Source organism: Ambystoma mexicanum, chromosome 3q, assembly GCF_040938575.1.
Source record: "Ambystoma mexicanum isolate Mex_15411 chromosome 3q, UKY_AmexF1_1, whole genome shotgun sequence".
Classification (NCBI taxonomy): domain Eukaryota; kingdom Metazoa; phylum Chordata; class Amphibia; order Caudata; family Ambystomatidae; genus Ambystoma; species Ambystoma mexicanum.
Window position 1 is genome coordinate 1,163,564,408 of NC_090926.1, and position 25,989 is coordinate 1,163,590,396.

General features: G+C 50.6%; 1 protein-coding gene across 1 annotated transcript in view; it reads left to right on the forward strand.

Annotated features, from left to right (window-relative positions):
- LOC138447701 (volume-regulated anion channel subunit LRRC8E-like) overlaps positions 1-25,989 on the forward strand; it is a 291,534-nt gene that overhangs the window by 58,666 nt on the left and 206,879 nt on the right. The gene's annotated exons all lie outside the window — the stretch shown is intronic.

Consider the following 25,989-nt stretch of genomic DNA (forward strand, 5'->3'; position numbering starts at 1 on the left):
TCACCACCAATCAAATCAGCCGCCAACACAACAATACATACAGACAAGACCAATGGAACAACGCAAGACGCCCACCACCTGAAAGACAATGTTACCGATGCGGGTTTGAGTTTCCCCACAGAGGTCAATGCCCCGCAATTGGCCAGATGTGCATGAGGTGCGGACAAGAGAATCACTTTCAGAGTATGTGTCGGGAGAAGACACCCCCGCTGTCAGCATATAGACCACACAACCAGCAACCGACCGCAAAGAAGTTCGAGCCGCGGCCCGAGCCAATGAGACCACCCAACCCAAGACCATACGCGGAACGAGAATACGCCAAGCCAGCCGTCAACCCCAGAACACCAAACAACTCCGGGTTCATCAGGGCGGTCGAAAACCTACAAGTGGACCAAACAGATGCACCGTATGCCAACCAAGAACAAATATATCACATGCAAGCGTACCCAGAAGAGGAAACCCGGAGGGAAGATAACACCAGAGACCCATACGAAAACCCGCCAGTCGAAGAACACCCTGCAGAATACCTACCCTATGCTGAATACGACCGATACAGCAGGGAATACGTCCGACTCAACTCGGAAGCCTCCGACGACAGCGCGGCACCCAGAGTGACGGTACACCTGGGAGAGATAGACACTCCATTCCTAGTGGACACGGGCGCAACCGTAAATGTCATGAGTTACAAAGCATACGGCCATCTAGCGAACAAGTTTCCCTTACAACCATCCTACGCCCACATATTTCAATGGGGCGCAACACAGCCACTGACCTCAAAAGGACAATTCACATGTGACCTCATACACAGGGGCAAGAGAGCACCGACCGCGATACACGTCATCCACAGCCAGGCAACTGCCAGATGCCTGCTCAGCCACAAGACGGCCACAGCCCTAGGTCTCATCGACTTCCACTACGATGCATCAGAGGTGATCCAAGGCGTCCCGCCTAATTCCTGCGTCATACAAGCCATCCACCACATCGCCCCAAACATAGGAAATCTGAAATCGGCGTACCCGGCCCTATTTGAAGGCGTCGGCAAACTGAAGAACAACGTCATCACGCTACATGTTGATCCCAAGATCCAGCCAGTACCACAACACCCCAGGAGGGTAGGGTTCCACCTGCAGGCGAAAGTATCGCACGAGTTGCAAACGCTACTGGACAATGACATCATTGAGAGGGCAACAGGACCCACCCCGTGGGTTTCCCCACTGGTAGTCGTCCCCAAAGCAGATGGACGCCTCCGCCTCTGTGTGGACATGAGAATCCCCAATACCGCCATCCAACGGGAAAGGCACCCGGGTCCCAACATAGAGGACATGCTAATCAGGCTCAACCAAGCCACGAAATTCTCAAAACTGGACCTCAACCAGGGATACCACCAGCTAGTGATTGACCCTGCATCGAGGCCCATCACGACATTCACCACCCATGAGGGCCTATTCCGCTACAAACGACTTAACTTTGGAATCTCGTCCGCTGCCGAGATATTTCAAGAAACAATCCACAGTCTGATTTGCTCCGTCCCCAATGCATTCAACTACAGCGATGACATCCTCATCTTTGGCGTCACACAGGATCAGCATGACACAGCCCTACACCAAGTGTGCCGCATCCTACAAGATGCCGGACTGACACTCAACAGTCAGAAGTGCGAAATCAACACACGCACCCTATGCTTCTTCGGCCACATTTTCCCGGACCAAGCCTCGATGCCACAAGCCATCTCACAAATGTTACGAAGCTACCGGCATACCCCCCACGAGGCAACTGGACACACCCCAGCCGCACTCATGATCAAATACAAACCGAGGACCAGGCTTCCCCAACTCGAGGACTACACGCCGGAGGAGGACGACGAGATCCGACGACGAGAAGCAGAGAGGAGACAAAAGGCCAAAGAATGGACTGACCGGAAACGGAAGGCCAAGGAACCCCTGATCCCCGTAGGAGAAACAGTGCTAGTCAGGCAGGCCCAACGCCGTAAAACGGACTCGAGACATCAGCCCGAGTCCATGATAGTGACAGAGGTGAAAGGACCCATGATCACCGCCCTAGGAGACCGGGGTGAAATAACCCGCAACGCGTCATACTTCAGGCGAATGTTCCAAGGAGACAGATCTGAGGACGTACCTCTTGAGGAAGAAGACCCTATGGACCCAGAAACCCCTCCCGATCCGCCCGAGGCGCCGCCACCGGCAAGCCAGGAGGGCGAAGGAGGAGAGCGAGCCGTGCGGCCCCACCGGCTAGCCAGACGGCCCACTCGGCTCATCGAAGAGGTGTAAGGACGAACTTCAACGATAAGTAAGAGGGGGGTGTTGTGCATGGGGAAAAGGGACAGGGCCCCTTTAAGGGAAAGATAAGGACAGAGGGAACTGGGGGCGGGGCAAGGGGAGGGGGAAGCGGGAAAGTTGGGACGAGGGGCAGTTCTGTATTAATAAAGGTGGAATGAAGACGTGCCCGGTGTCGCAGCGTATTTTGTAGGCCAGCGGCCTTACAACACCAACGGTGCTGAGAATGGAGGCCGGCTAGTGGCGTGATCCTGGGCCGCCCTGTGGTGAAAAGGCAAAGGGGCTGATTAAGAGGATTCCCGGCCCAGGGGGTAATGCAGGGTGCTTTGGTGTCGGAGATCCCTGGGCACAACGGTGGTAGCCCGTCAGCTACTCCAGGTCGGTGCATGTAACGCGGGCAGGGCCCTCGGAACATCCGGGCTGCCTGGCGGGGACATTGCGTGCAACTCTGCGTCAGGAGTTACACTAAGCCAGAGGACGTGCACAATCCCAGTATGGTTGTGCCTGCATCCCGGACAAAGTGTGGCCCCAGTAGGGCCCCGGGCCCGATCAGAGGTATAGAAGAGATTCACGTCAGCGCCATCTGAGGGGAGAACGGCCCCTGATGAGAACCTGCGCCACCCAGTTGTAGTTGCAGTGCAGCAAACGAAATGTCCCAGCAACATCCTGGGCCATCAGGGGTGCGCGTTCTTGGGTATGTGCTCCGTGGGTAGTGCAAGGCTCCATATGGTCACAAGGGAAGCAGATCTAGCAATGGCCAGAAGATCACCGGTCCACCAGTGGTAATTCCTACGCTGGGTCCGTGGTCGGAGCTCTCAAAGTTGCACACTGGTGTATGTAGCTGGTGCAGGAAGGACGGACCTGGCACAGCTGAAGTTTCAGAAATCTCTAAAGTCTGAGGACAGAGTGGGACTGGCCTGGAACGCGGGGAAAGAAGCAAGAAAAGAGTGCAGCGCTGCGGGTCAGCGCAATCAACATCTGCGAAGGTACTTAAGCAGTGTGTCCCTTCCCTGACGTACCCGGGCGGTGATATAAAAATACAGTGCACCATGCCAGCACAGGGACTGAGACACAGGAATGCTCCCCACTGAGAGGAGCTGGTGGGCAGTGAAGATGGAGAGGCTCCAGCCTCGAATTCCAAGACCGAATCGCCGTCGGTGTTCCCAGGTTGTCGGTGCAGCAAATGCAGTGCACTGCACACTGTGGCCAGATGGTGGGAAGGATCTGCAGTCCAAGCCTGCCACCCTGTTTCCACAATGCCCAAAGGCAGGGTAACTCAGTTCCTGCCTTCATAAGGGTACACATGACCTAGTCCTGGCATACCAAGCCACATGCCCTGGCTGCTAACCGACAGCTGGATGAGGTCTGGCAGCGTGCCATGCCAGAGCTGTGGCGCTGAAGTAAAGAAGCCCTGCGGTAGTTGGACTAGAGTGGAAGGTGGCAATACTGCACTCCATCGCCCCTATAACATCAGTGATGAGCACGGACCAGAGGAACAGAGCTGGCAACTCTCCAAGGCAGATGGAGACGAGGGTTGCAACTCAAAGTTGAGTGCTTGTGGGAGCGTCCTGGTGACAAATCCTGCCTGTGGGGAGCGAAGGAAGGACCAGAAAACATGATGCTCTGCTACCAGTGTTGAGCTGTTTGATCTGCACATGGCCCTGACGCCCTGCCATGAGTATCACCTGACCAGGCCCACCATCCATGACCCAGGCCGTTGTGGCCCCAGGTGCAATACCGGCTGGCCCTCAGCTGAAACGCCAACTACCCAGGTATCCGGCCAGTAGGAAGGGAAGAGAGGACTGGCCGACAACTGCCCCATCAACAGTAGCGACTCCTGCCTTGGAGAGGGGAATGGGGCGCAGACGCCCTCTGCCGAGAAGCGGTGCGACGGGTATTGTAAGGGTTACAGCTCTGAGCGAGTGCTTGTGCGCCCTCTTGTGCCCATTTAGTAAAGTGACACTCCTGACATGGGGAGCATGACCAACCAAGCGAGATGAGCGATATCTGGTCAACCCATGCCCTACATCAACGTGGTGCAGCCTGTACGCTGTGCCACGTGTCTGGCTGCCTACCCCAACATCAAAGGACTGTGTCCCCAGGTGCGGCTTTACTGGCCTGTGGATTGCCCCATGGACCATGACCCGTGGAAGGGCGATCCTGAACGAACACTAATGGAAGGTGAACTGGTCTCCAGCAGTCCTGCAAATGCTTAGTGAGGACTCAGCAAACGCGTTTTACGCCATATTAGCTACATGCTTAGCGTGGTCTCATTAAATAACTTATGTGAGGCTGTGATCCCGAAGTTGTAGATGGGCTTGATATGGTGCCAGCAGTTAACTGCGTTATGTGGTTGCGGTTCCACACCCCAGGTAAAAGATGGTGGAACGGCCATCCTTCCACCGGTGGGTGGCCAACCACGACTGTCACCCGCTGAGTGTATTTATAGTGTGTGTGTAATGTATAACTATCTGAGTAGCTATGTATGTGTCAGTGGCATATCCGATTATCTGTCTACACCATAATTCCCACGTGGTAAGTATTGTGGTTCTGTGATGGGTGGGGTGAATCATTTCTGGTTCAGGAAGGACTGAACAGCAACGGGTGTTTGTTATGGAAAAGGAGGAGTGTGGTGGTGGGGACCCTCCTTAAGTGTGATGTCTCCCTCCCATGTGCATTGCCCTTTTAATATGGGCTATGACTGTGTCATGGCCCAAGCTAATAAAAGGAGCCCCTGCAGGCATGTGCAGCATAACTGCTGCAGACTCCCAAGAGGAATGACTGAGTCTGTGTCTTATTAATGTAGGCCGGCAGGCCCTCCATGGGAGGCACAGGCCTGCATGCCATGGGACCCTCGTGCCAGCACAGTTGCAGAGGCCCGCACGGTCAGGGGCATGGCAGGCTGTGCCGCAACCGGTGCTGAAGCCGTATAGCACCATCAGGCTTGCCGGAAGACCAGGGCAGGCCCCAACCCTCACAGGCACTGAGCCTGTCGAGTACTGATGCCAGAGATCCGGGGGTCCGCTGGATGTTAACGGTGGGCCCCCACACAACAGTAACAACCATACAGAATAGCAAGGCCATTGACAGTCAATGGTTGGGAAAAGCACCAAACGCCACCCTCAAAACTGTGTCCATGCTCGCATCCCATCTCCCTCAAATCTGTACCCCATCGCTTCTCAGAGGCGGTTAAGTGCCACCTAATACCCAAAACTAAAAAGGGCAAAGAAATGGGAATAAAGGGCAAGCTGCGAGAAACTGGCAGAGGAACGGGTGGATGCAGTGCCATTTGGGGAGCGGTTGAGAAAGGGGTGTACTAGAGTTGGCTATGGATTAATTGGCTCGAAGGCTGGAGGCGATGTGCCAAAGGATGTCTAGGAAATGTACCTCCCTTGTAATGCAGCAGCCTGGCGTCAAACCTGAAAGTCTAGTGCTGGGGCCTTATTTCACGTGGTGCCACCAAAGAACCCATCCTTGGGAACTTGGCATGCAGCATAATGCATTTCTCCACCCTGGGACCTTGGCGACTTGTTTCCTGGGATGAGTGTCTAGAGCGGGGAGCAGAAGTAAAGTTCGGTTCCAGATCCTCAGAGCAACACTCCCATAAGTGAAAAGCCGAGGTCTTTAAATGCTCACTCCATCCCAGCCCGTAACCAGCTTATACATGGGCCTGCTGCCCAAGATCACAAGGCTCACTACATCCCAGCCTGTAACCGGCTTACACTTGGGCCTGCTGCCCAAGATCACAAGGCTCACTACATCCCAGCCTGTAACCAGTTTACACTTGGGCCTGGTGCCCAAGATCACAATCCTCCCTACATCCCAGGCTGTAACCAGCTTACACTTGGGCCTGGTGCCCAAGATCACAAGGCTCACTACATCCCAGCCTGTAACCAGTTTACACTTGGGCCTGGTGCCCAAGATCACAATCCTCCCTACATCCCAGGCTGTAACCAGCTTCCACTTGGGCCTGGTGCCCAAGATCACAAGCCTCCCTACATCCCAGCCTGTAACCAGTTTACACTTGGGCCTGGTGCCCAAGATCACAAGCCTCCCTACATCCCAGGCTGTAACCAGCTTACACTTGGGCCTGGTGCCCAAGATCACAAGCCTCCCTACATCCCAGCCTGTAACCAGCTTACACTTGGGCCTGGTGCCCAAGATCACAAGCCTCCCTACATCCCAGCCTGTAACCAGCTTACACTTGTGCCTGCTGCCCAAGATCACATAATGCATGCATGCTTGTTTGGAGCTGGCAGTCAAATGTTTCCCTGGACAAAATGTTGGATCCATCAGGAGGCCAAGCCTGGTATGAAGAGGCCTCTCTCAAAGCATCCATTTCAGCACAGAGCTGCCAAGTAGCCGCATGTCATGCCTATCCCTGGGTCCAGCCTGTGCTTTTCCAGCCAAGAGCACCACATAAAAGCTGATACTATTTATTTGCCCATTCATTGCCTGCCAATTGGCCATTCCCATCCAGTTCCTGCCCTTCCTAAAACCCATCCTCCTCGGTTCTGAGCTGGTTTTATCAAGCCTTTTATAAAGCGGTAATCAACAAGCTGTGTGCTGCAAGTGTCTACTACTTTTATTCTAAAGCAGCAGGTTGCTCCGAGCTGATGGCTTATTTGGAGCAGTAAATGAGCTACAAGTATCCCTTCAGCCACTTGATTTTTACAGAGTATGCATGCCAATGCACGGAAGTCCCTCCCCCAACCCCCTCCCCCCCCCAAAAAACATATTTGGATTGTTGATAGCTTTTCTATGGCCATTTTGGCCACTGTTCTAGGTCCAAGTAGTAGCACCCCTTTGCAGCTCTTATTAATGGCCAGTTGGTGCCATTATGGCAGTGCCCACACAAAGGCAACGTCTGTTGGTGCTTGTTTCTGGGGCATGTCGCATTATAAACGCAGGCCCTCAAGTCCCAGAATGTCGGGCGTTCACTAGAAAGCCCAGACTCGACAACGTGAGGCGCCAGGGCACGTGATGGTCTTTCCATGGCAGTGTTTCTGTTGGCAAGTGGCTTCTGGGGGTGAACCAGAGGCTCGCGCAGCCTGCATTTGAAACCGTGTACAACAAAGCCGCCGAGTAGGACGGGCAAGTGGCTCCCAATTCTAAATGGGGTTTATTTTTAAACCAGTACTACCTAAAGTGTATTTTTTGTGTGTAAAATGTTGTGTGTGTATATAAGCATTTTTGTTTATTTCATTGTATTTTTGAAACATCCATTTTTTTCATATATATAATTTTAATCCAATGTCCATATATTGGCAATACAGACAATGTAGAAACATTACTCACCCTAGATTTACACATGGCAAAAACAAACTTTCCTAATTGCCACAGTCTAGTAAATTCTAATTCCTGCGTACAGCAGCAGTTAAATAAAGCAGGGTTGATTGAACGGTAAAATTGGTCGAAAATACAAAGTGCACGTACACCCATATCCGGTAAAGGCAGCACCTCCAACACCCCAGATCCTGACCCAGGCTCACCAGCACTCGATAGCGTCTCTGCCGCTGATCACTGAGCCCACACGTGTGGTTACTTGGGCCAAGTCACCCGTACGCTCGGTCCTCCGCTCTTTGAATCATTCCGGCATCGCCACGTGACTGCATGCATGCATGCATGGCTGCGTGAGAGGATCTGTTAGGCCCGGAGGGGCCTGCGTAATAAAGACCGGCACGCCGAGCGTTTGGAGTACGTCTTCTTTATTTCCCTTACAACTTCTTTCTGCCCGCAGGCACTCCCTCCCCCTAACGTCACGCGTCACGTGGCCGGACCACGTGACTCGGTCCATGTCTCTTAAAGAGACAACTCAGTGTAACATCACCCCCGGACAAATGTCCTTGCAACAACAACATTAACATTCTTTAACTAGGCGCGACGGTTTCTTCACGACCCGATGGGGTCGACCGTTGGCGGCTTCTCCCGGATCATCTTCTGTCTCTTGCGCTCTCCTCACTCCTGGGCGAGCTAAAAATCTCGGTGGTGACCACAGCGAGTCTCTCGGGTCCATAGGCATTGGTTCCGGATCCGGGGGATCTCGTTCCTGCTGGCCCTGAACGGTGGTGAGTTTGAACTGCGAGCAATTCCGAGTTATTTCCCGCACTTCATTTTCAGCTGTTACCATGGTTCCTTTCGTGGCCGTCACGAGAAGAGGCTGTGGGGAGAACCTTGGGTCAGTCTTTTTGACCATCGTCTGTTGGACCAGTACTTCGTCTCCTACCTGGATCTCTTTCGGGCGAGCACCTCTTTTCTCATCTGTTCGGATGCGGGCCCGTTCCTTCCGTTCCGCATCTCGCGCTAGGACTTCCGGATCTGCTTCCGGTTTGTTGTTGGGGTGTCTTATGATGCGAGTGCGAACTTGGTATTTTACCATCATCTCAGCCGGCGTCCTGTTTGTGGCCTCGTGTGGTGTGTTTTGATAGTCCCGAAGCATCCTGCACAGGGCCTGGTGAGGGTCAACATTTTCTAGTCTGGCTCTTTGTAAGGTCTTCTTGATTGATGACATGAATCTCTCGGCCATCCCGTTGGCTTGTGGCCATCTTGGTGTTATCTTCTGGTGTCTGAAACCCAGATGCTTGGCGAAAGTTGCGAAGTCATGACCACAGAACGGCGGGCCGTTATCCGACTTGATAACTTCTGGTATGCCCCACTCGCTCACAACCTCGTCGAAGACAGCTGCTATGTGGGCGAAGGCTGTTGACGGCGACTTTTTCACAATTGGGAAGCGAGAGTGCTAGTCAATGAACAGTAGTAGGTACTCGCCAGACTCGAGGGGCCGGTAAAAGTCTATTGCCACTCTTTCCCATGGGTGATCGGGGATCTGAAGTGACTGTAGTGGTGCGGGGGCTTCGGCCCTGGCTGTGCATTGACATGCCATGCAGTTTCGTACCCATCGGTCTACTAGCGTGTCAAGGAATGGGAACCATACATGGCACCGAAGTTGCCGTTTGGTGTTGTCTGCCCCGCGATGGCCTTCATGGGCCGTCTTTATAATGTCCGGTCGTAGGGCTGCTGGGATTATTATTCTGCACCCTCGGAGGAGTATGGACTTGTCCTTAACGGCTAGTTCTGTATGAACTTTTGCCAACCTTTCCAGTTCATCTCGATTCGCGTCCGGATGTTCCGTCAGAAGCTTCCTGTATGACTTCCATCTGTTGTGTTCTGTGAGGTTGATAGCCAGTGCTATGGACGGATCAGCAGCTGACGCCTCCGCGACTGTCTCGAGTGAAATTGCCGGAGGGAGTGCGTTTGTGGTGACATAGCTGATGTATTCTACATCTACCTTTCGCTGTGTGGCTTCTCCCGTGGGGTGTCTCGACAAGTAGTCCGCTGGGTTGTGTTCCCCCCCCTGGACGATGTATTATCTGATAGTCATATTCCTGCAGGCAGATACCCCACCGTTCAATGCGTGGTGGCATCTTGGTTCATGGGTTGCCGAACAGTGAGAGGAGGGCTTGATGGTCCGTTATTAGGGTACATTTTTTTCCTATGACAAAGTTGTGGAAATGCTCGCATGCCCAGACTGCTGCTAGGCTTTCCTTTTCCGCCTGCGAATACGCGGACTCAGGTTTCGAGAGAGCTTTGCTGGCATAGGCCACCACATGTCTCGGGTGGGTGTCTGTTCCATTTGTTTGGGCGAGGATGGCACCCAGCCCGACTGGACTTGCATCGACCACGATTTCAGTGTGCCAGCTGGGGTCAAAGTAGGCAAGTTTTCTGGCTTCCGCTAGGTATTGCTTGATGGAGTCGAACGCATCTTGGCATTCTGCCGTCCAGGCAAAGAGCATATCATTTTGAAGGAGTTTCCTGAGCGGTTCCGTGATTGTGGCATAATGGGGTATGTATCTCGCACAGTAACCTGCCATCCCCAGAAACGATCGCACGTCCGCGATTTGCCTTGGTTCTTGTAGGCTGAAGATTGTCGCCACTTTGTCGGGATCCGGTGTCATTCCATCCGCGGAGAATATGTGGCCAAAGAACTTCAGCTTGGTCTTGCTGAATCGACATTTGTCGACATTGAGGGTGAGTCCAGCGTCTTGAATGGCTTTGCAGGTGGCGCGGAGAGCTACATCGTGTTCCTCCTTCGACTTGCCAAATACTAGGATGTCGTCGCTGTTGTTAAGTGCTCCTCTGATTGGGCGAATGATTTGCCTGATGGTTTCATGGAAAATCTCTCCGGCCGACGAAATGCCAAAGTTAAGTCGCTTATACCGGAATAAGCCATCGTGCGTGGCGAATGTGGTTATGCCTCTGGATTCTGGATGAAGTACCAGTTGGTGGTAACCCTGGTTAAGGTCCAGTTTTGAGAAAAGGGTGGACTTATTTATTTGGACGATCATGTCCTCGATTCGGGGGCCGGGGTGTCGCTCACGCTGGATCGCGGTGTTGGCGACGCGCATGTCGACGCAGAGTCTGAGCTGTCCCCTCTCTTTTGGCACGATGACTAGTGGGGAGACCCACGGGGTAGGGCCCACTGCTGGTTCAATTATGTCATTTTCTAGGAGCTGTTGGAGTTCAGCTGACACGGCAGCTTGGAGGTGGAACCCGACTCTCCTCGGGTGCTGGGGAACCAGGCGAACTGCGGGGTCAATATGTAGTTTAACTGAGGGTCCTTTCAATTTTCCTAGGCCCTTGCAGATGAGGGGGAATTCTTTCAGAATGGCGTCTTTTGATATCAAGTCCATCTCCCTGGGTTCCGCTTGGACGTTTGACACGCTCTCTTTCGCTACTTGGGTTGGTTCTGATGTGTAGATCTTGTCACCATCTCGGACGTGTATGTCTATGAGTCCAAGGGAGGAGGCCGTCCTGTAGCTGAGGAGGCACCTTCCTTTCGTTGGACTGCGAATTACGTGTATGCTTGTCGTTATGGCACAGTTGCCGTGAATGAGGTGACGGGCGAAGAAGCCAATTGATTGTAGTGGAGTGTCGGCGCCCCATTGATATATCTTGGACTCAGAAGGCACTAAGGCCGGTTTCTTGGGAATTTGGTGGAACTCCTTTTCTCCCATTATGTTGACCGTAGCTCCTGAGTCAACCAGGAAACAGAATTGGTGGCCTCCTATTTCCATTGGTATCTTTGGTGCCTCGCGTGCTTGTCCTTCGTCCATGATGAGGTTGACGTATTCATCTTGCCGATAGTGATCAAACTGATACCCTTCCTCTTCGGGGTGCTGTTGGTCCGCCTCGTAGTGAGAGATGGGTGCTGGGGGCCCGTCATATTCATCTCTAATGCGGGATATTTGTTCATATTCTCCGTCGCCTTGGGGTTCTTCCGAAGGGTAGACGTCTTCAACTACCCTGACATATCTTCTCGGGTTTTGTTGAAAAGGGCGCGATGGATAGCCTTGGCTTTGTGGATTCCTGTAGGGTGTTTTGAACTGTGGGGCGACTGGCGGTCTTTGGGTTGGAAACGGTTTGCCCTCTCTGCAGACCGATTGGAAATGTCCCTCTCTCCCGCAGTTGCCGCATTTCTGGGACAATGCGGGGCATGTCCCTGCATGGGGATACGCATTCCACAGCGGTAACACTGGCGTTGCATTCTCTGAATTGTTGAGTAGGTAAGGTTGGGTCCTCTCTCTGTTGTCCTGGCATTATTGGCCTGCATGGCTGCGATCACCTCGTTGTTATCATGCTTGGAGGAGGCGGTGCCAGTTATCTGCGTCACTTGCTTTTCGACTCTCTCCAGGATCCTTGCCATCTGGCTGACTTCATCAATTGTGACAGGTTTTTTTAACAGTTGCTTCTTTAGCGTTTGGGATACGCACCCTTCAATCACTCTCAACCTAATGGCTTCGTCTAGGGAGAACGCGTGGAACTGGCAGTTCGCATCTTTTATCCGTAAGCGGGTGATGAACTCGTCGACCGTTTCATCTGCCCTCTGTGTGCACTGATTGAAAATGTATCTTTCGTAATCCCTGTTGGGTTCAATCACCAGCCGTCTGTTCAGGGCTGCAATAAGGGCTGGGAAGTCCGCTTGCTCTGCCGGTGGAATGGTTTTCAGTAGTATTTTAATGTCGTTCCCCGCGAGGTTCAGAAACATGCTGCGTAGTCTTGGGGATTTCTCTTCACCCGCGGCGTCAATGAAGGTGTTGAAATCTTCCAACCACTCGACCCACCTTGGGCCTTTATCTGCCTGCGGCATCATGGAGAAGGGGGGGGGGGCATGCACCATGCCGTGGTTGCTGTGCTCCCCGCTGGGGCAGGGGGGCCCGGGGCCTGCTGATCTTGGGGTGCGCTCATTGTAGCGGTGAGCGGTGCAGTTCACTTGCGTGTGTCTGTCTCTGGGGGACCGCTGCCTTGGTGGCAGGTGCTGTGAGCTGGCGGGCAGCGCAGGGTGACACCCACCTTTCACCGGGGTCCCGCTGGCGGTCTCCAAGCCTGTATGGTGTGGCAGGCGGGTGGTCGTACCCTCGACGTCGGTCTCTTGCTGTGGGTGGCCGGGCATAGGTCAGGCGTGCTGGTGGGTGCCTGGGCCTGCTGCTGGGTTGGGCCTGGGATCAGGCTTGCCGCTGGAGCCCCCGTGGAGCTGGGCCTGGGATCAGGCTTGTCGCTGTAGCATGCGTGGAGGATCCGTTTTATTATTATTTAATTTTTTTTTTTTCAGGGATCATACACGCGCCCTTCCTGCGTGTCGTGGGAGCCTCGGAGGAGTGTGTTGCTGGTGGGCCTGGATCGGCGTGTCGTAGGAGCCGGAGTGGAGAAGGAGGCGAGCGCTCGCGGGTCGTGTCTGATAGCGCCCGACGTGCACTGCGGAGCTGGGTTGGCGCCGTGGGCGAGGAGGAGGAGGAGGACTCGGCGGCCTTGGAAGACACCTCGTCGCCAGTTGTTAGGCCCGGAGGGGCCTGCGTAATAAAGACAGGCACGCCGAGCGTTTGGAGTACGTCTTCTTTATTTCCCTTACAACTTCTTTCTGCCCGCAGGCACTCCCTCCCCCCAACGTCACGCGTCACGTGGCCGGACCACGTGACTCGGTCCATGTCTCTTACAGAGACAACTCAGTGTAACAGGATCTACGTAATTGCTACGCAGCACGAAATTAAGAAACCGAAAATATCGAAGTCCAAAATCGTGCCGCGCAGCGATGATAGATCACTTTCCTGGCTTCCACCCCCCCCCCTTCCCCCTCTTACATTTTTTGGTGGCACACACAGAAGTGTGCTGCCGGCTCGCCTCTTTCCTTGCAGGGTCCCTTATTTGTTTTATTTCTTTTCATAGAAGCGGGGGGACACCCCACAACCCCGAAGCCCATAATGCCCCGCATAGGGAGCGTGGGGGGGGGTCACAAACCCCCCCCCATGTTCGGATTTATGGGCTTTTATTTTATGTTTTCTCCCTGGCCGATTGCACAGTGAAGCAGAATTTGGCACTTTGTTTCTGATTTCGACCGCGTGAGGACTGCTGGCCCAGCGGTACAACAGCGCGCTCACATCTGCCACTTGGCCCTGCCCTCTTGCCCTATGATCTATTCCGGGCTTGGGCAGCAGCAGGTGTTTGAGCAGTGGTGCACTCCTAGGCATGGCGCCTTTTAAGATCTGCACTGTGTAGGCGTCAGTGATTTGAATCCAGCTTAAGGCCTTTCTGATGTCGTGAGTTATGATTATGTAACTGTGGCAGATTTCAGGCAAAGGGCGCCATGGGAAAGATTGACGGTGGGGCCTCGGTAGGTGGAGCTTAGGGTGGGAGGAGTTAATGGCTGTCACAAGTGTGTGGCATTGATGAGCTTGAAAAACAAATGTTCCATATATTGTAATTTCTCTTTTCGACCTGTTTATGTGTGTTTAGGGTTATGACTGACTGGAAACAGCTTGGTCACCTCACCAGGTCCTGCTGAAAGTGATTTGTCCCGGACCCCTCCATTTGCTTTACTGGAAAAGCTGCTTTGCCCTTCCACCTGTTTATTCCTTCAAATTCCACATGCTCTCCTTCCCCCCCCTAACAAAATCGTCTCCTCTTGCATTTGCTACTTCTTTTCTTCATAAGAACCTAACTCTCTCCACCTTCCATTCTCTACATCTTCCATCTGTCCCCATCCTTCTCACCTTTGATCCACAACTCTCGTTAGCTTTCATCCACTCTCCCCTTTCCCACAACCAAAACTGCCTTTGCCACAGCATGAAAAATGAAACTGTTCACTGCAGATCGCCAACAAGAGCCTGAGCGGTGAATCCCATTGAATCATTCCCTAAGAATAAAGGTTGGCTTTTATTTTTGGTTTAGTTTTTTTTTTTTCTTCCCGCGCTCGAAGTGAGTAAAACATCAATTTGGCTGTCTACTCTGTTGCTTTTGGATCCTACTACCTCTTTTGCTTGGACTGCTGACTCCTCCTACAGCACCTGGGAAAGTTTAAAAACTCACAGCAGCGCGCTTGTGCACGCACGCTCCCGGCGAGTGCTTCTGTGAGTGCAACAGCGAGTTGGAGGCTACCGCTGGATGTCTCACTTGAAATTTGGGAAGGCAGGTCTATGAAGTCGAGGATGGGCACCGCAAATAATTCACATTTATTAAAGTAGTCCGTTTTTCAGCATAAATTGACACAAACAAAACCGTCAAACCCAGAGCAAAAGAGATGCAAGTAGTGGGGGGAACCTTAACGTACTGATCTTCCCAGCTACTCCCCCTTCAAACTTCACACCCAGTCATCTTCCATCAACTTCCCTCCTCATTCCCTTTTACTTCCACTCCAGCGCACCTCCATCATGTCTTCATGGCCTGGCTGGGAAGAATAGAGGAGGATGCCACCTCTCCTCTGGGGGGTACTGAGTAACTAGGCCCCAAGCCCTTATTCCACTCCGCGCGGTCCTACAATGTGTTACTGAACACCGTGGCAACTCCCAGCAGGCAGCGGAGAAGAGGCTTTGGGTCCAGGCATCTTGTTGTGAAAGACGGACCCCATCCGCAAGAATTCAGTGTGGAATGCAACACCATTTGGAAATGTAACCATATCCACAGGGCGACATACACGATGGAAATATCGGTTTCTTGTACATGGTTACTATGAAGGGTCATTAGTAGATATGTAGCAAAAATAGCCTATTCAATTTTAAGTGAGGCTTTTTTTTAGTTAAAGGAAACACTGGGAATTGAAACCTTTCCCAAAGGGGAGGCAGGGCAGGTGCACAGATCACATACTTTGATTAAGTGGTGACGCCGGAATTGGAGCTTACTCAAAAATGTAGGTACTTGACCAAGTATCCTCCTATCTCAAGTTGGTACAAATGTATTCATGTGTGGTTTTGAAGACCTAAAATAATAGTCTGTTTTATACAGGTGGCTGTTAGAGTACCCAAGTCACATGATAAACCAATCTGCCAATATACAGATGGATGTAGACCGGTAGATCAAAAGGTGTATGTGGCTGTTTGTAATCATAAATTGCATGGGGCAGACCTTCTGTTTTCACTTAGTGCAGAGTTTTTTAAATTCTTTCCACCACTTGGTGGAACCATAAATAGTAAAATCCAGGTGAAATCACCTGTTACTCTTCACTTCTCCACTAGGCCTCTAGAAAGTGTAAATGCCACCTTCAGTTAAAGACTGTGTGAGCCACCTATAGTGAAACCCTTTAGAATCTGCCCGCCTTTACCAGGTGAGTCGGGCGGATTCCACAGGAAATCATTCATTTTATAAAAAAATACTACATGCTGGTGCCAAACCAAGTGGATTTGGCAGGGTGACCTGAACGAGCAAGCAAACATTTTAAGTCTGCTCTGTTGGGGTGGGGGAAATGGCCTCCCGCAAAGCTGAATTCACCCTGGCATCTGCTTCTGGAGCTGAATTCACCCTGGCATCTGCTTCTGCAGCTGAATTCACCCTGGCATCTGCTTCTGCGAAATCCGTATTACGGGTTCACCGCAAAAATTTAGCTTGGTTCTGGCTAGTTTCGCCCAGTGACACAAGCTTCACCAAGGCCTTTTTCAATACATACTACTATCACGCTTTGGCGCGGAACTTCGCATGGGATTTTCGATCTGCACAAGGTTCATTGGGGCAAAGCAGAAGGAAATTTGACAGATTTCGCTTCCGCGGCTGGCAGCACACAATTTACCCCAGCCCTGCAGCTCTGCTCTCCAATTTCACCTGCCACATTATGCAAGTCTTGTATGGCTTTTTAACTTGAAATGACACCAGGCGTTCTACTCCGCCGGACATGAAAAATGTACCCCATAAGATTGTAGCTGTATTTTCCCCATCCTGATTGGAAGCATACAAATTCCAGCAGGCAAACTTAATAACCTACAAAACTATCTCCTACAGATTTTAAAATGCAGGACGGTGTCCTTGTTTCGGCAGGCTTGCAGCTTTTTCTGTACCCTATAATCTCCCTTTTAATCATTGCTTATTAAAACCTTGTAGGATTCTAAGAAAAAAGAAATGCACCATGGGTTCACAAAGAACCCAAGACTATTAAATATGACGATACAGAACATACATGTTTATGGCAGATCTGGCAGTTGGGCAAATTTGGTCTGTATGCCACCTCTAATGGGGCATGGGTTACTTTTGGTGATATGAAAATTGAGTTATTCTGCCAGGGCGGCCCATGGCTTCAAAGTGGCGGGTGGAATCGCATGTAAAACCTGCTGCTTGTGCCACAGGCATTTAGCCCATCTCTAGTGACTACATTACAAAGTGAAACCCAGGACAGCAGCCTTCCTCCCACAGACTGTCAATTTGCAATCTTAGTCATACATGGGCCAGCCGGCTCTTCCACTGAATTTTACGGAGACTCGCTTGACTGGATGCCAATGCATCCTTGACTGGATGCCAATGCAGCAAGCCGTGAATGGTATTCCTTTGGGAGTTTGAAGTATTCGCTTTCAAGAGATTTCTGCGCTATACAGGGCCAAACCCTCTTTCCTTCTGAGCCGTGCTGGCACCTCAGTCTCTACCGGTGGCCACGGCCTCTGCCACCCATGAACTCTGTGGGGCCAGATTTACTTGCACAATAGCTTAACCCTCAACTGATGGCTTAGGCCTGCGTCTTGCCCCAACCCCTGCATGCTTAAGAATCTTGCTAATGCAGCATCCACAGTAGTAAGTCTGACTTTCAAAAGAAACCAGCATTGGCAGTGCCAACTGTTTTGGTTTTTGTGTAGGCATCGAAAGGCATTTGCCAGGCACTGCTGTAGTGGTATTAACTGACCATTAGTAGCAGCTGTGTGAAAGTGGGAGGGAAGCCAAAATGGTGAAGGCTTTGTGAGGGACCCCAGGCACATCCACACTTTTGGGCCAGGGAATTAAGACTTGGGCATTGTTATACAGATGGACTGCTCCCCCTCCCCCCCCCCTGGCAATAATGGGCAGGCTACACTAAGAAGTGGGAACAGAAATGAAGGCACCGAAGTCTCTGCAGAAATCAGGAACAGATGTATCACAGGCAGAGACATAGACTTATTACCAACAGAGGAAGTTAGGCACTCTGGACACAGGTGAGTGTCTGCACTGGGCTGCGGGCACAACGCGGGCATTATGGCAGGGATACCACCTAGGGACACCCATTAGCATGCAACACAGGGAGAACCCATGGATGCCGGGGGGAGAGGGGGAATAACGGACCACAAGGGAGGAAGGGAAGGTTTGGAGAGGAAGTGGGAGTAGGGGGCTGGTAGAGATGCTGAGGGGGTGGGAGAAGAGCAAGAAGGGGAGAGGTAAAGACTTGTGCAGCCCCCATAGATGCAGAGAAACTTAGACCTGGTGCGGGTGAGCAGGCACAGAGGCCAGGAGACCTACTGGTTGAAGGGTAGAGCAGGTTCTGGGAGGAAGGAGAGGGGGAGGGGGGTGGTATCTGTTGAAGGGGCCTCCTGAGTGCTTCTGCCTCCCAGCCCCCTGTCAGCACACCACCAACAGCGACCAAGGAAAGAGCCTGAGCCCATTTCCTCTGGCCTCTGAGAAGTGTTTTGCTCCACCCCCCAAGAGCCTGCACACAGCCAGGAGCCCAACAGGGGAAACTAGTTTCTGTGTGATTACCAGGTCAGGGGAGATGAGTATAGGGTGCAGGGCAGGTGGGCACAAAAGGGAGGTTTATTACAGGGTGTAGGCAAGAGTGCAAATGGGCAGGGACAATGGATAACTGGGGAATGGAAGTTCCCTGAAAGGGTAAGGGGGCCAGCTTGGTGACTTGGCAGCGGGGAAGATAATTACAGGGTTTGGGTCAAGTGGCCTTCCCGAGCAACCCCCTCCATTCCCCCCCAACTCGTCAACTCGTAATCGACACAAGTGAAACTCATTTTGCAGGGCTCAGGGAGGCTTGGTGCCAGGACAAAGGGGAGATGGAAATTATAGGGTGGGAGCCTGGTGGAAGGAAGAGTTGAAAGGGGCCAGTTCCATGCTGCAGATGAGCAACAAGTATAACTGGTTCCCGGGTGGAGCATGGGTTGGTTTCCACAACTCCCCACAGTGCTGGGGACACCAAAGAAGATACGTTTGAAAAAGAAGTCCTGTAATACACTGGTGAAATGAAAAATGCATACATTCAACAGTAAACAAGTGACCTATAGGTTATAACTAGTGTAGGTAGAGGCTGTTCTGGGTCCAGACGCAGAGACTGCCATTTCCACAGCTGCAAAATGGTGCCAGTACTAAGTCCTATCGTAGCAGTGCCTGGCAGCTGCCAATTACTTATACACAAGTCAAAACTTAGTTTTGCCAATGCCTGTTTTTAACAGGTTTTTAGTGAAGGGCATCCATAGTGCTTCAAAATCAAGTGGCTTAAAGTGGACCTGTTAAGGAATTTCTGTTACACCAGTAGTATGTTTACAGCTCCAATTCAGCAATTGACTCTCAAGAAGACTGCTTTGAAATAACACTGGCACAGGCCCTTGAATGCAACGTTTGATGGTCAGGCTTTTTTTTTTAAAATCGGCTCAGCTACCAGGAGGGTGTGTTTTGGGTGGGGAGGGGCAGGAATGACCATGGGAGTTAGCTGGGATTAACTTGGCAAAATCAAAGGTGGCCAACTTGGTTTATAGTGCCTGACCTTTCCCAGTGGTATGATGGGCGCTAGAGAGTATAACTGGGCGGGGGGCACTGCTTTTTTTTTTTTTCCCCGTCCCCCTCCCCCCAACCTCCCAAACAACTGATGGCTTAAGTAGAGGGTTGTAGGAAGGGGAGCAATCTCCTTGAGCTGAATGCAGAAGCGTCAAGGTGCTATACTGAGGCTGATTGAGGTGGTATCTGACTTCATGCCTGGCTGCCATGCGGGGCAGCTCTTGCCTGATGAGACCCCCTAGAGTGGCGATCAGGAGCCTGAAACCATGGGAACCAGAGTATTGTGCAAGTTTTGGAAACCTATTGAGAAAAGAACTGCATATTTTGTCTTATTGGAAAGGAGGAAGTGGGGGGAGCAACCCCGAGAAGACGCCTAAATAGCTATGGGAGAGAGCCTCAAAATTGTTTCCTATTTTATAAAACAATGGAATGCTTTGGGATTTTATTTTTCATTAGTACTTCACAGCCACAAGATATTTTTAATTTCATTACCTCATGTTTTGTAGCTTAGTGATTACAGCAAATGAATAACTCATTTTAACAATAGAAGATTTGACCGCCTGCCGGGCTGACTGGTAGCATTTTTACAGTGCTTAGAAGCTGGAAGAATCCAGTACAATGAGCTATATGAAATCTGATCTTCAGAAAAAATCTTCAACTCTCGTTTTTGGGTAAATGACCTTATTTTATTACTTTTGCATTGTTTCCTCAATTTTAATTTGTTGCTAGAACCAATTCATGAATGTGTGATTAAAAATACCGGAGCCCACAAAGACATCAGTTTTGGCCTTTGTATCGGCATGGGGTAGGCATTTGCTAGACACTGCCATAATGTCAATACCTGGTCCTAAAATGGCAGCTGCAAAATCGTGAGTACCCTGGCATCTCTGGTGCCTATACGAAGGCAAACATTTTTGTATTGTTTTTTTTACACGGCCTTGATGCAAAAAACCGAAATAAATCAAGTGGCGAAAGAGCGTTGCTGTGTCCCGCATATGGGAATCGCAACCTATTTGTGCATGGGGAGTGTATAGTGTTTCCCTTAACTATACAGCCCTAGTCATTGAAAACACTGCATTTGTCCAAATCTTTCTGTACTTGTGCGGGGATCCCCTTATGCAGCACGTGGTAAAATATTGGCATGCTTCTATCCCATGAATCCCCTGTCTCCGTACGCTATATCTCCTGAATCAAAAGAATGTAAAGCACTGGGTCTTCGTCTGGTTTCATCATAAGTGCCAAGATCGATCCTACATCTGGTTAGTCTGGGTAGGTGTCCCTCAGCACCTTCCACACATGGGCTTGATAGTTAATAAATGGAGCACACCATTGTGTGCGTCACTGTCTAATCATACCCCTGGATACTCCGCCTTTTCTTAAATCTTATTGGTCACTGTTAATACTGATTTCTGAACTCTGACCTGGTGGGCAGAGGTTCAGAAGGGAGCCTAGTTTCTTGGAACAGGGTAACCTTTGGGACAAGCCAGACCAATCAAGGTAGCTATGGCAGGTGGTCAAGACTAGGTCTCAGTAGGGGTGAGGGTAACTGAAGGACCTCAATGAGCACACACAGTAAAGGACACTTACAAATCACTCCCAGTCAGGTGTAGATATATTAGATATACAAATATATTTATTTCAAGGCCTTTGTAACACTTCTAAACCAACACAATCCTACTAAAATACATATATACAAGACCAAAGGGGCCTAAAGGGTTAATGCACGAAATGAGTCCGCAACCCCAAAAAGGGAAGGAAGCAGGTAGTGCAAAGAGTCTTCAGGCAGTTCTGCAACAAAACGCATTCATAACTGAAAGGCAGTCCAGCCCCTTGGAGGGGGGAGCCTATTGCTCAATTGTACTTTCAATGCTGGCGCATGCAGTAATGCAGATGGGCAAAACGGGGTCTCTTGAAGGGTTTGTAGCAGCTCAGGGAGGTGGGTAAGGTGATGCATAATAAGTTCCCACTATTCGCGGAGGGCCTCCCCCAACAGGGCAGAGCAGGTTCCAAGATTTGGGAATAGTTTGCTAGTTGACACTAGCAGTGGAAAGGAGGCACCTCGCGCTTAAAAATGGATGGATGCACTAGGGGCCACTGGTTAGGGATGCAATTACTCATTAACCCCCGGCGCACCAAACTTCAGCAGTCGAGTCCACTTCTGTTGCAGGTTCAAATACGGCAGTATCTCGGCTGTGCGGCTGTGCGGCTTTCGGCAACTAAGATACCGCGTTGATTCCCAAATGGGACGGTGGTGATTTCTCCGCTCCTTGTGGATGGATCAGGCCAGTTCTGATTTAGCAGGCTTCAGGGCACAGAGGAGAACCGCTGCAGTGAGTTTTCAAAGTTTGTCACCACAGCTGGGCGACACGGTAACCGCGTGTACTCTAGTTCTAGATCTCTCTCTTTACTCCAGACCTGGGAACATCAAGTGTACAAAATTTGGTGTTGGAGTGCCGTGAACACAGAGCTTGCGAGGTACCAAGTTTTAAGTGCCACCTTGAAACTGCAACAGTTTCAGAGCAAAGGTCCTGCGCAAGCTGGTCAGGCCACTGGTTGGCCCAGGGACAATTCCGAGAAGGCTTACTTGCAGGGTTGGATAAAGGTTCAGAGAATAGTTGGTCCCACTATTCCAATGGGTCGAAGTGTGTTCGCAGACCTTCTAGGATGACCCAATGCAGAGGGGTCCAGCGGGGCGACAGCAGGCTCATGGGTGCCAAACCTTCCAGCGGGTCACAAGCAGTTCCACAACTCGGCTTTCAGTTTCAGGATACTTGTCTCCTATCCTTCGTTCAGTGAGAACTCAAGACAAAATGAAGAGGACCCAATGGGCGATCTGCTAACATACAGGCATACCATATGTGGCCCAATCCTGGACCACGGTGGTCGCAGGCATGCACAGCACACCAGACTCTCTGGCACCCAGGATGTGTATTGGAACCAGACAATCCAGCCCACATCCTGGAAGCACATGGCAAGAAGCAGCACGCGAAAGCTTAGCGTTTTGCGGGAGAATGCATGCCCAAATGAGGACTGACCCGGGTTGGCTCGACCTGGGTAAGGTCAAGGGGCAAGATGGCCAAAGGACAGGACAAAGAACCTTGATGTATGGCCATTTTGGAGCCAGGCCACCTTATCATGCAAAACGCGGTAGCCACGGTTTACCTGGCAGGAAAGGGTTAAAAATATATGAAAAATAAGCTGCCACCAGCACTGTCCAAGGCACATCTGCACTTCTCCTAAACAATCTTTTGAGAGTATCTAGGGCCTTTAGAAATGACAGGAAGATCCAAATGCACTGTGCTGTAAGGTACATTGTGCACTTGCAACAGGTTGCAGAAAAGTTGCAACATAGACCAGGACTAAGGGAAACAAAGTCTCCCAGTACTGACTGTCTTTAAGGGCATTTCAGTTTCCCCATAACAAGTGAGCGAAGAGCCCAGCAGAAGGCTGTGCTTCTCTGGCAAAGTCAGACTATAGTGTTTAACATCAGCAAAATGTTGGGTGGGTGGAGTGTGGGGGAGGTACGCAACTGGAAGGAAAATTACACATGAAATGGAAATCTTTCCTAAGTCTCTTCTCCTAATATTGAAGGAAGCACGCTCTTCTCATCTCCCACTGCGAATGTAACTCCTGTTTGCCTCTCCAGTGCGTATATCTATTTCCCTTCTCCAGCTGTTAGGCCAATACCTTCATTAACTTGTTCCTGGCCATATGGGTCTGGGGCACATGTGCCTTCCCTAGTCCCGTCTGTTCGGGGTAGCTGCCTCCCTCTCTTCTGCAGTGGCCTCTCTGTGTTCCCCTTTTGCTACTGCTAGCCGCCTGGGTCGTGGTCTAAGCATCGCGTCCCATGGTGCCATTTGTTTTTTGCTCCTCCTTCGGAGAAGACTGTGTTGTAGTCCACGCTCTGGTGCCCTTCTTCGCTGCGCATCGCGCTCTCCTGACCACGCCTAGCAACAGGGCTTCCCTCATCCCTCTCCTAATGACTGCACTGTCATATTGAGGAGTCGGTCCCACCTTCCATGTATTTGTGTCTAGCACTGCACACTGTCCTCCCCCTGTGTTTCACTGTTTTACTCTTGCTAGCTCCTCCGGTCTTCTGTAATGCTGTACCCTGCTGCAGGTTGTGTATGGGTATATTCCGGGAATAGGCGGGGCAGTCGATCGGGCTCTACCTAGGGGCAGCGCGGTGGCCTGCACATTTGCATTAACCCCTTCATTTACTATCATTGTGTGCTTAATCGACAGCCTCCTGTGTCTACCACAACCATAACATTTTGTCTATTCTTGAACTGCTTGCCTTTGTAAGTTAAAAACAAAAGTGTGTACATGTGTGCAATTATTCGCTTATTGTATGTGCCCTCAGTGCGCCATGCAATAAACCTCTTGCCTTCTGTTCCCTATCCCCCTTCATTGTGGTACTTCAAAATCTTCTCATCTTCTCCATACACAGCAGGAGCACCTTGCAAATATGCTCGATCGGCATGCTCACTTCTGAATGACACTAATACGATGAAATAAAATGGACACAACAAAAGATGACCGTTAACAACCTCCCGGGGCTACCCCTACGACATTACAATAAACCTCAGTGCGTCTTCGCACAATAACCCCAGACCAACCCCTCGCCCAAAACTATTTTCTCCAACACAAATTATTTCCCTACAATATACACACACGCCCCACTCCACACACACGGCTACCCCTGCCCCACCCCCCCCCCCCAAGGCTACCCATGACACACACACACACATACACACACATACACACTTGAGGGATTTCAGGACTCTCACCGTTTCACAGTGCTGCGTCACTACTCCCCTCTGTGGTAGCCCTGCTTTCTCCATCATACTCGAAAAGAAAAAATACACATCTTGTGGTTCGATTCACCACACTCTTCTCGCTCATATCTAAGGCTTCCGGTTTTATGGTATTTGCATGCCATTTCCTTCTGTGTTTATCCATATGTATTTTTAGGCTTTTTTTTCTGTATTTATCCATTCATTTGTTGTCACATTAAAAGATAATTCGCAATCAGTATGTTTCCGCCGGTATTCTAATAAAAAATGCATTTATTAACTGCCACATGCAGCCAAAATAGGAAAGAAATGCTCGCTCCATTCTTTTTCCATAACAGCAAACGGGTGCTCCGGTGACTGCTGCTGCCTTAAGATATGAGCTGTCAGCAATTGGAAGAAATGTAATGATTTTTTTATACAACGTTTACACTCTCCATGCTGCCAATCTGCAATGTGATTGGCCTGCGATGTAGGAGTGACATCATAGAGAACCAGACAAACCTTTTTTCCATCTTTTTAAATTTTTACAAATGCAGACAAAGCAGATTGATTTCAGTCTGTATTTCTGTAGAAATCAGTAAAAACTGGAAGCCTTATTCGTATATCGATGATCATAGCCCATGTGGTCCAGTAAAGGTGCACTCATATTCTGGGTGTACTTCTGCCGTCCTCTGATGTGGTGTCCCCCTCAGGCCAGCACAGCTGGGTGTAGTGCCCAACTCCAGCCATCAGGCAGGCCTTCGTTTAACCCAGGTGCCCGTTTGCCTCTTCGTTTTGTGCACAGGCACTGGTCGCTGCAGGTAGGACCAAAACCCGAAACGAGCAAAATCAATGCAAGGAGCAAAAATGTGTGCACAAATTGCAGCATAAACCAATAGTATTACATGCAATCGTGGCTCGGAAAAAAAGACCAGCTTCATTCAATGCATTATCAATAAATTGCAGTGTGTCTATATAGGAAAGGGTGGACATTGTTGCAAGACAAATGAAAAATTGCAATCTTATTGGTTGATTCTAGTAGTCACCTACAGAAAACCATACATTTCTTAGCCCTATTGGCTCAAACATTCCCTCGTGACCAGACAAGTACCATCCATCGAATAGTGACCTAATATCTGGTTCAACTGGAGTTCCTCCTTTCCGTTGGCCAGAGGCCTTAGGGTAACTTTGTTGCTTTTGGACCCCTCTCGTTTGTCAACCCACCCTAGAATATCTCATGGTGTGCTCCAACCCACATTTTTAACCAATCACCTTGTGAGGTGTAGACCTTGTGGCAACAAAATCAAATGCCTCCTATTCCTGTGCGACCAGAACGCTTGGTGAGAACCCTGCTGGTTTTCACCCATGAAGCTGTAACCGGACCTCTCATATTGCAACCTCTGTATGCAACCTTGTTTTACCATGGGAACAAGTGACCTTAACTCTACTGGGACACCACTTTGAGAATTATTTTCCTGAATGTATGTGCTGTTTCCCTAGGTTTCTGCAGTGCCAATATAGTGGCCAACCGTTCAGTGTGGGAAGTAGTTGCACCCTATGAAGCTCCCTCCCCCTGCAATATTAGTGTCCTCATGAACCGGTGTCCTTCTCTTCAGGAATACTGGGTATGGATTTGAAACTTTACTTGTTAAATCGGCCATTGTTGGCCTGGGATCATGCTTTGTCCTGCACCCTCAACCAATCGCTGCACGGCATTTCACACCACCTCCAAGGACGCTGGCCCGGTCTGTGCACCAGTTAAAATCCACAAGAATGAAGCCCAATTCCCAGGTCTGAATACTTTCTGTGGTCTAGTCATCTGCAATCTCCAACATGACCTATTCCATGTTGGCAAGAACCTCTGCTTGCTTAACGCACATCTCTATAGGTTTCTTTATACATTCTTTAAGCAATCTATCCCTAATTAT